Genomic DNA, 9336 nt, shown 5'->3' on the forward strand with positions numbered 1-9336 from the left:
TTTTGTTGGCCATAGTATACCACCAATTTGTACACTTGTTTACTTAAATTGTCTTTGTTATGATACTTTGTGTACCCAGGGCCTGTAAATGTAATATTGGACTGTAGACTGGAGCACTCTTTGGGTCATCAACTAATGTATCAGTGTGAAACATGTCTCAGACTTGCCATTGCAAGCCCATAGTGCTTCTTAAAGCTACTGGTTAATTCAGGCAAAATATACCCTTTGCCAGGTCTAAATCTTCATTTTTAATAGTTATACATCATACCTGTGGTATGCCCTAAATGGCCATAGGGCAGGGAGTATTATTTTTAAAAATAAGATGTGTGTACTTAAGTTTTACATGTCCTGGCAGTGAAAAACATCCAAAGTCGTTTTTCACTGTTGAAAGGCTGGCTCTCCCATAGACTAACACTGGTTTACCTCATTGATTTAACTACTACATTCAGTTTGAGAACATCTAGAAAAAACTTCTTCTATTTATTTTAATCGTGATTTAAAATCATCTTTAATGGTAATGTTGGAATTAAATTGCTGTTTTGTAAATGCCATGTTTAGAAAATTAGAAAGGTAAAGGTGTCTTCAAGGGATTTATTAAAATACAAAATGTATCTGTAGAGTGATATCTAATAACACTCATTGGAATCGATCAAACTGAATTGTACAAAATAGATTAATAAAGTCAATTACAGCAACCAGGTGAACCAAAGTAGAAAAATATATTTCACATCTCATAAATATAGGAACAATAAGGGTACAGAAATAACGAAAAAACTCAACAAACATTGACAACAGAGAACATATAAACCAGATAAGCGAAGATGTCCTAGTTATCAATATGTGGCTATCCATCTTCATTAAACAGTACAGTACATAGGACTGTATCCTATACATAGGATTCAGTATTCCAAGATAAATTAATTTAACAATCACTAAAGAAATAAATGGATTAGTTTTCGGCGTTTTGGTATTTGTTGGATGAAGTCAATAAGGAAAATTAATTTCTTGTTTACTACCGTCAAGGCATCTGTCTCACGGTCATGGTCACAATGTGAGTTCCAAATCTTGTGGAAATCACATTGTGACCGTGAGACAGATGCCACGGTGGTGATAAACAAGAAATTCATTTTCCATGTCCTTACAAAGAGGCTAATGGATTTAACACCTTTGCCTCTATCTGTTACAAGAGATATCTCATTTGGGAATCCAAGTTATCCTTCGATCCTTTGATCAAGAGGTCAAGAAATTGCACAAGATTTACATTTGTCCTGAAGATAGTCTCATTGACTCAATGCAACGAAAACAGAAATGTCGACAACTAAACCATTCTTCTCTTTAGTGATTGTTAAATTAATTTATCTTTGAGTACTGAATCCTATGTATAGGACAGACTCACTGTACTGTTTGAGGAAAATGGATAGCCACACATTGATACCGAGAATATCCTCTCATATCTGATTTATATGTTCTCCGTTGTCAATGTTTGTTAAGTTTTCTCATTGGTATTTCTGTACTCTTTTTTTCCTATTTATGAGATTTTAAATGTATTTTTCTACTTTGGTTCACCCGGTTGCTGTAATTGATTTATTAATCAATTTTGTACAATTCAGTTTGATGGATTCCATTGAGTGTTATTAGATGTCAGTCCACATAAATACATATAGAACTATTCAAAATTATTTTGTATTTGAATAAATCCCTTGTATGCATCTTTACCTTTCTAACTTTAATACCTAAGCCCACAAGGGTAGATTGGGTTGATTAAAAGGATAGATTGAAATGTTTCTGCCTATTCCATATGTGCCTTTCTGTAAGTGTCTAGGGTCTACTGACTGTTGATGGCTCACCCACTGGAGCAATAGTACATGAGTATATGAACGAGACAGCAGACAAAGAACCTGAGTGTAGAGATAAGTGGGTCTTCTTGACAGGCTGACTGGTGTTGAGCTGTCCCCCTTCCCTGATTGTATTTCAAAGAGGAGTCCTTCTTGACTTCAAAAGAAGCTTACCTTGCATCTCCCACTTGAACGTGCCCCTCCTTTGTTTCTCTAGCCAGACTGGAACCAAACCCATAGGAAAAGGAAGAACTGACCAGAACAAGTTTAGGGTTAGACAAACGGGGGTGTCCCCCAACAATAGACTGGCACTGGGTGTTGGAATAAAAATGTTTGCGTTGGACTGTTCATGCAAAGCACGTATTAAGTTAGCATTTGCTGCACAATTTTTGGTTCAGCCACCATTTTGAATCATGTCGTTTGCAATGTATCCCATGACTCGAGAGGCAGGCTGTGGGAATTTCCATTTCTCCAAGGTTAGGCCTAGCTCTGCTAACGAATACACTATTCCTAATAATGTATTCCTTTCACATAGATAAAGACTTTTGTCACGTTGGCCTAGCTGTAGACATGAACAGAATAACCTTGGTAGGGATATAACGTGTGCGTAGTCCCAGAGTTGGAACCTCATATTACTCTACTCCTTTGTTTTATCCGCACTTGCTAGTAGATTTCCATGAGAGGCGGGACATTCTTGGTTCAGAAAACATACATATTGTATCTCTATGTTTGCTGAAGTCAGTCCCTCTGCAGGAATCCAAGGAGGCTAGTCAGACCGGACTTTGCGCGAGTGTACCTGAATAAAATATACTTGGTTTGTATTTTCTACTGTTTGACTGACTCTTCATTTGTATGGAAGGCTGAGAGGCAGTCGTGAGTGACCCGGTGACTTCCTTCACTGGGCATAAAACAGGCATCCCCAGAACCCAAAGTCAGAACACTGATGGACCTTACTCTGAAGAAGGACTGCACTGCTGTCTGAAGAAGGAAGAATGGATCTGCTTGCCTAGAATCCAGGTCCTCAGAAGGGACTCCAAGTGCCAGTTGGCTGACCTCCTGTTTGCAATACAGGGACACAACAAGCTTTCATAGGTCTTTTCTGCTTTCTAGCTGGTGAGGCCCAACTGGAATTGACTAGGGCCCACTGCTGGCTTCTGTAGGAGTGTGCTCTGAACCCCAAGTACTTTCCTCAAAGCCTGGACCATCGGCTGATGTCAGAGTGTACTTCTCCCCACTTAACTGATGGCTACAATGGACCCTACGCAGCTTGACACAGAGCTCTTCAGAGTCACACATGCAGCTCCAAACTGAAGATTTAACCAGATCCGAAGCCAAGTGGCGCTGAGCCCTGCAGTTCCATGCAGGTTCCAATTGCAAGCCTCACTGGAAATAATGCAGCATCGCAGAGTTGCACCACTACTCAGCTCTTGAAACCGCAGCAAGCGATGCAGAGCCCCACAAAGCTTTGCAGCTTTTGACTCATAGTCTCACCAGATCCTCAACTCGTAGGAAGATGCAGACACTGCAGAGCTGCACCACACCGTCCTTGCCTCAAAGTCAGAAGACAAATCTGGTCCTATATCCTAACTGCAAATGTGTATTCAGATACATGTATTCTGGAGCTATTTTTACCCCAAACTTTAAAAACTAATTTCTCTGGTTCTACTGATTGGAAATTTGACAAATTGGTATCATTTTATTTATTAAAGCTTACTCTGTTTTCCTTAATACGTTTTGGATTTTTCTTGTGTTGTTTTTACCTTTATCAGGTGATGCTTAAATATGTTACCATTTCAAAGCAACCAGAGGATTAAGCCCAGGTTTATGTATTGACTTTTTTGGTTCACCATGACAAGGATTGTGATTATCATTTATTTCTTTAAACCAATAATCCAATTTCTTTTTTTTAAAAACAATTTTTATTATTTTCTGAACATTCAGTTACAACATGCCATTGCTGTCTGCTCCCATCCCCTCCCCCACGGTCTAATTCTATACTTACTACATTCCCTTGATCAATGGTTCACCCCGTTACTTCCTGCTCATTTTTCTGAACACCCTCCCACCTTCCCTCCCCCCTCTCTACCTGGTGTGTCACCCTGTAACTATTTATGCCGAATTGTTTATTGATATCATATTTCTTCAGAGACCATACCATCCTGTGTGCCACTGGTCAGAGCTAGTACTGTTATTCTTTTCCTACTCGTCCTCCTGGAGGGTGTCAGCTAGTCCCTGTACCATCCAATCCCATGCACTTGCAGTTTCAAAGTCCTTTTCTTTTATTGTGCGTTGTGCCTGTGCAAATCTAAGCTTACTGTCACTGCTGGCCCACTTCTGCATTTCTATTCTCCACCGTCCGCTCCTAGGGCCTTCTTTCGCCTTCCAGTGTCTCGTTAGTTCCCTTTTGGCCAATAGCAACCCTAGGTCCACAAATCTGCTTGTCAACTTCGTTTTGGGTGTGTGGGGAAACCAATGTAATATGCAAGTCGCCATGTCATATGTTAGATTCCGTTCTGTGGCCTCGTTCAATATATTGACCACTTCCTTCCAATAATCCCCTATCTGTGGACACTCCCATAGCATATGTTCTAGTTCTACTCCTTCACTCCTACACCTTGGACACATCGCGTCGCCTACTCGGAAATATTTCTTAATCCTTCCAGGAGTCAGGTATGCCCTGTGCAATACAAAGAAGTGCACCAATTGGAATCGTCCGTTCTTCGTGCCCTTCCAAGCTTTGCGCACTATGCCTTCCCATGTCGTTTCCGGTATTGATTTTCCAATGCCCTCTTCCCATTTCACTCTTAATCCCTCCAGGGGCGCTAGTCCTTCTCTGTAACATCCTGGAATACAAACACGTGACCACCTTGAAAGGCCCCGCCGCCATTACTACATATTGACACGCTTTTGTCATCTTGGGTTCTTTCGCTCCTTCGTGCCAGTGCCGCCTTATTGCATGTGTCACCGCCGCATGTAACAAAAAGCCTCCCCTAGGGAGATCATACCTCTCCTGTAAGACTCCATACGGCAACAATTCCCCTTCCTCATACAAGTCCCCTATCATCTGTATCCCAGCATCCTCCCATTCCATCAATGGCGTTCAGTCACTCCCGTGTGGCAACGCTGTGAGCATCCCCAACGGTATCTCTGGCGCATATGGGTGTAGTACTTCAGCTTTACGCTGGCTGCGATTCCAGCACAATCATAAAGTTTTTTCCTCCTGCGTTAACTCAGCAAGGTCTAACTTTTTCTGTAATTTTAAATAGGACAGCACATGTCTCGGTATTCCTTTCCGTCTCCATGCCTCTGGGCACCTAAACTCCCTTGCGACCTCCTGCATTAGCACTTGTAGCTGTGCCGCCTGACAGTATAACTCAAAATCTGGGACCGCTAGTCCCCCTTCTGCTTTTGGACGTGTCAAGGTGTTCAAAGCCACCCTTCTCCATCCTGTTCCCCACAGGATTCCTATTATCATAGTGCGCAGGGACCAAAAGATTGAATTCGGTATCCAAACCGGCAATGTCCTGAAATAATACAGCAGTCGCAACGACGCTACCATTTTCAATAAAGCTATGCGGCCCATCACCGAGAGGGGTAACGTGGACCAGAAGTCTATACTACTCTTCAGGGCCCTCACGCATCTTCCTATATTCCCTTCCAATAAGTCTGCCACTTGATGATATATGTTCACCCCCATATATACCTGACACGTAGGCTCCCAATGCACCCGCTCCTTCCCGTTCCGGTGGGCGCCCACCGAGCTTCACCGGGAACAGACACGTCTTGGCCCAATTCACTCTTAGTCCAGATACCTCTCCAAACTGTGACAACAAGGATGCTGCCCCTTCCAGTGCTGCTTCAGTGTCCCCCAGGAACATCAGCAGGTCGTCCGCGTATAATGATATATACTGCTGGTCGCCTCTGAAGACTCAACCTTCATAATATGTTCCTAGTCTTGCTCTCGCGGCCAGGGGCTCCATCGCCAATTCGAATAACAGCGGAGATAGGGAGCATCCCTGCATCCTCCCTCGTGCCACTCCATATTGATGCGATACTAGCCCTCCAACTTTCACTCTAGCCACTGCATTCGTATATAACACCTCCGTCCAATGCACAAAATCTTCTCCTAGCCTAAAACGCCCCAGGGTCGCACTCAGGTATCTCCATTCTAAGCTATCGAAGGCTTTTTCTTTATCCACCGACAAACTACTGGGTTCACAACCTCCTGATCCACCTCTACCATAATCCTTATTAGCTTCGGTGTATTATTAGCTGTGTTCCTGGTCGGGATGAAACCCGCCTGGTCCTCATGTACCGGTTCTGTTATATGCTGCATCAAGCCGGTCGCCAGTATTCTGCTCAAGACCTTATAATCTGTGGTCAGCTTTGATAATGGTCTATAAGCCGTGATATCTGTACCATCTTTCCCTGGTTTTAATAGCGGAATAACCAGCGCCTCTCTCATTGTGTTAGGGAGGTAACCCAGTTCCCTTGCTTCATTGTAAACCTCCAGCAATCGAGGGGCCAGTAGGTCAATAAAGTGTAGATAGAATTCTACTGGTAATCCATCTACCCCTGGCGTCTTATTACGAGCCATTTGCTTAATAGCGCATCGTACCTCATCTATTGCAATTTTCCTGCCCAAACATTTTGCCTGCTCTGCTTCTAACTGTGGTAGGGGAACAGCATCCAAAAAGGCTTCTATATCCAAATCCATTGCCAGCAGATTGCTTTCATACAATTTTTCGTAGTAGGCTAAGAACCTGTGCAGAATTTCCCATTGCGTAAATACCGTTTCCCCTCCCTGATCCTTTAAGGCCAAAATCGGAGAACCCTGTGCTATCGGGTTAGCTATTCATGCTAATAAATTCCGGCTTTGTCCCCCTCAACATACATTCTCGCAGTATACTCCTTATAGTCATAACTTCTCAATCTTTCTACCTCCACCGCTACCGCTTCCCTAGCTGTCAGCAAGTCTTCTTGCCTGTCTGGATGGCCTGGAAGAGCCCGTTCAACCGTCCTTAGCTTGTATTCAGCCTTTTCCACGTCTTGTAACAAAACCTTCCTGACCCCTACGTGTTTACTAATGCAAATCCCTCTTATCACTACATTGAATGCGTCCCATTCTACCACCCTCGTGGAGGCTGTGTTCTCATTTTCAGTGAAGTAGTGTGTGACCCCCTTCACTATGGCACTATGAAAGGCCATGTCCTCCAACACGTCCGGCCGTAGCCTCCACGTTGGGATAGCCGACCTCGTCGTCATCCAACGCAGGTCAAATAGCAGTGGTTATGATCTGACAATGTTCGTGTGAGATATTCTGTGTATGTTACTGATGGAGCCATCTGCGGCGAGCACAACACTGCATCCAATCGAACATGTAGCTCGTGTACCGCTGAGAAGTAAGAGTAGTCTTTCTCCTGAGGATGGTGTGTGCGCCTTATATCTATCAGCCCCCATTTGATCTGCCAATTCGACCTACTCCTAACCATTCTACGCACCGGGGAATCTAGCAAAGGTGGGTGCGATCTATCCAGGGACACATCCACATTGGAGTTAAAGTCTCCTCCTATTATCACTGGTCCGGCAAGATAGTGAGCCAGCACACTTGACAACCTCTCAAAAAAGGATCCCTGGTCTGTGTTTGGGGCATAAATACTGCATAGTGCAAGTGCAACCTCCTGCCCTCTCAATCTCCCTTCTACCGCTACAAATCTGCCTTCAGGGTCTACAGTTTGCTTTGTTACTTGAAATGGCACCCCTGCTCGTATTCGTATCAAGACACCACTCGCAAACGCTGAGTATGCCGTGCTGAATACCTGCCCCCTCCATCTATGTTGCAAAGCCAATCCCTCTTCCTTAGTCAAGTGTGTTTCTTGGAGCAGCGCTATATGTATTCCTCTCCTAACCAAATAGGTGTGTATCTTATGTCTTCTTGTCATCGTGTGCAAGCCCCTCACATTCCAGGTTATGCATCTCAAATCAGGTATTGTCCCCATTGTTGCTTAATATCCGATGCTCTATCTCTCCGTACATTTCCCACACACTAGGAACCCCCCCTTTTCCCTACCCATCCCCAACTCCCTCCCCCCCTCCCGGGAACAGGACCTAGAACAACATTGCTAGCCCCCATCCAAACCTTTTTAACAACTGAATCGTCACTTAATACACCAGTCCTCACTGATGGCGTACCTTAAGGGCAACAGAGGGTGCTTGGTGCCAAACTGTGGTCTTGTACTGTTCCCAATTTTAATCTCGCCTGAACCCCCCTCCAGATGCATTTCCTTCCCTTATCCCACCTCCCCTCCAGACATTATATCAGCCTGTAAAGTGTGACGCCTGCTTGATCCCCGTTGCTTCTATTTTGCGTCTAGCCTCAAGGTCCACAATGACATTTATTCAATAAGGTCCTCTTAATTAAAATAGTTCCAACCAACCTCCCCCACTCCCCACTTCCCCAAGCCACTCCTTCAACATCTTGTTCTACTCATCCAACAGTTTGTCTGCTGTGCCCGGAGTGACTCTTGGTGTTTGTACACTATCGGCTCCTGATGAGTTAGTGTCCGAATGGTTGGCTTCCTTCTCAGCGTCCGTGTCCATCTGCGAGTTCTCCAATAGTTCGTTGGAGATTTTCATCACCTCCTTCAGGACCACTTGCCTTTCCACTTCCGTTCGTGACAATGTCGGTTTCTGTAGTCCACGACGTCAACGTCTTATCCTCTGCGATTTGCGAAGTTGTTGTCTTTCCCCAAGTTCTGTTGTTCGGTGCTCGGGGCCATCTTTGCCCGCTCTATATGACTCTAGCCAGTCCCATGCTTCCTCGGGCGTTTCAAAGAAATGAGTCCTGCCCTCCAGCACTATCCTCAATTTAGCCGGGAACATCAGTGAGTACTGTAGACCTTCCATCCTCAAATCCTTCTTGATCGTCTGGAAGGACGCTGTTCGGCGTTGGATCTCTTAGGTATAGTCCGGGAACAGGGTCACTTTGCTGTTGCCTACATGTAAAAAAGGGCCATCCGCTCGGGCATTCTGGAGCAACAAGTCCCTATCTTTGAAGTGCAGCAGCCATGCTATCACAGGGCATGGTGGCCTTCCTTGTTGTGGTGGCTTCACCGGTACTCTATGCGCTCTTTCCAGGATATAGTAATTTGATAGACCCTCAGAGCCACCACCATTTTCAACCAGGTCTCCAGCTATCCCACCATATCTGTCCCCTCTGCTTTTTCCGGCAGTCCCACTATGCGTATGTTGTTCCTTCTGTTCCTGCTTTCTGCATCCTCAGCTCGCCTTTCCAACACTCCGATGCGCTCCAACACGTTGTCCACAGTTGCTTTTAGCGCTTTTTGTGCAGGCGCCACTTCCTGAATCGCTTTTTCGACGGTCTCCACCCTGTCTTTCAATTTGGAATGGTCCGCTTTCAATAGCCCCAGGCCTGTCACCACTTGAGCTATATCCTGTTGTAAGGCTGTTCGGGTGTCCGTTATGGCCGCCAATATTTTGT

This window comes from Lissotriton vulgaris, chromosome 7 (assembly GCF_964263255.1).
Source record: "Lissotriton vulgaris chromosome 7, aLisVul1.2, whole genome shotgun sequence".
Taxonomy (NCBI): domain Eukaryota; kingdom Metazoa; phylum Chordata; class Amphibia; order Caudata; family Salamandridae; genus Lissotriton; species Lissotriton vulgaris.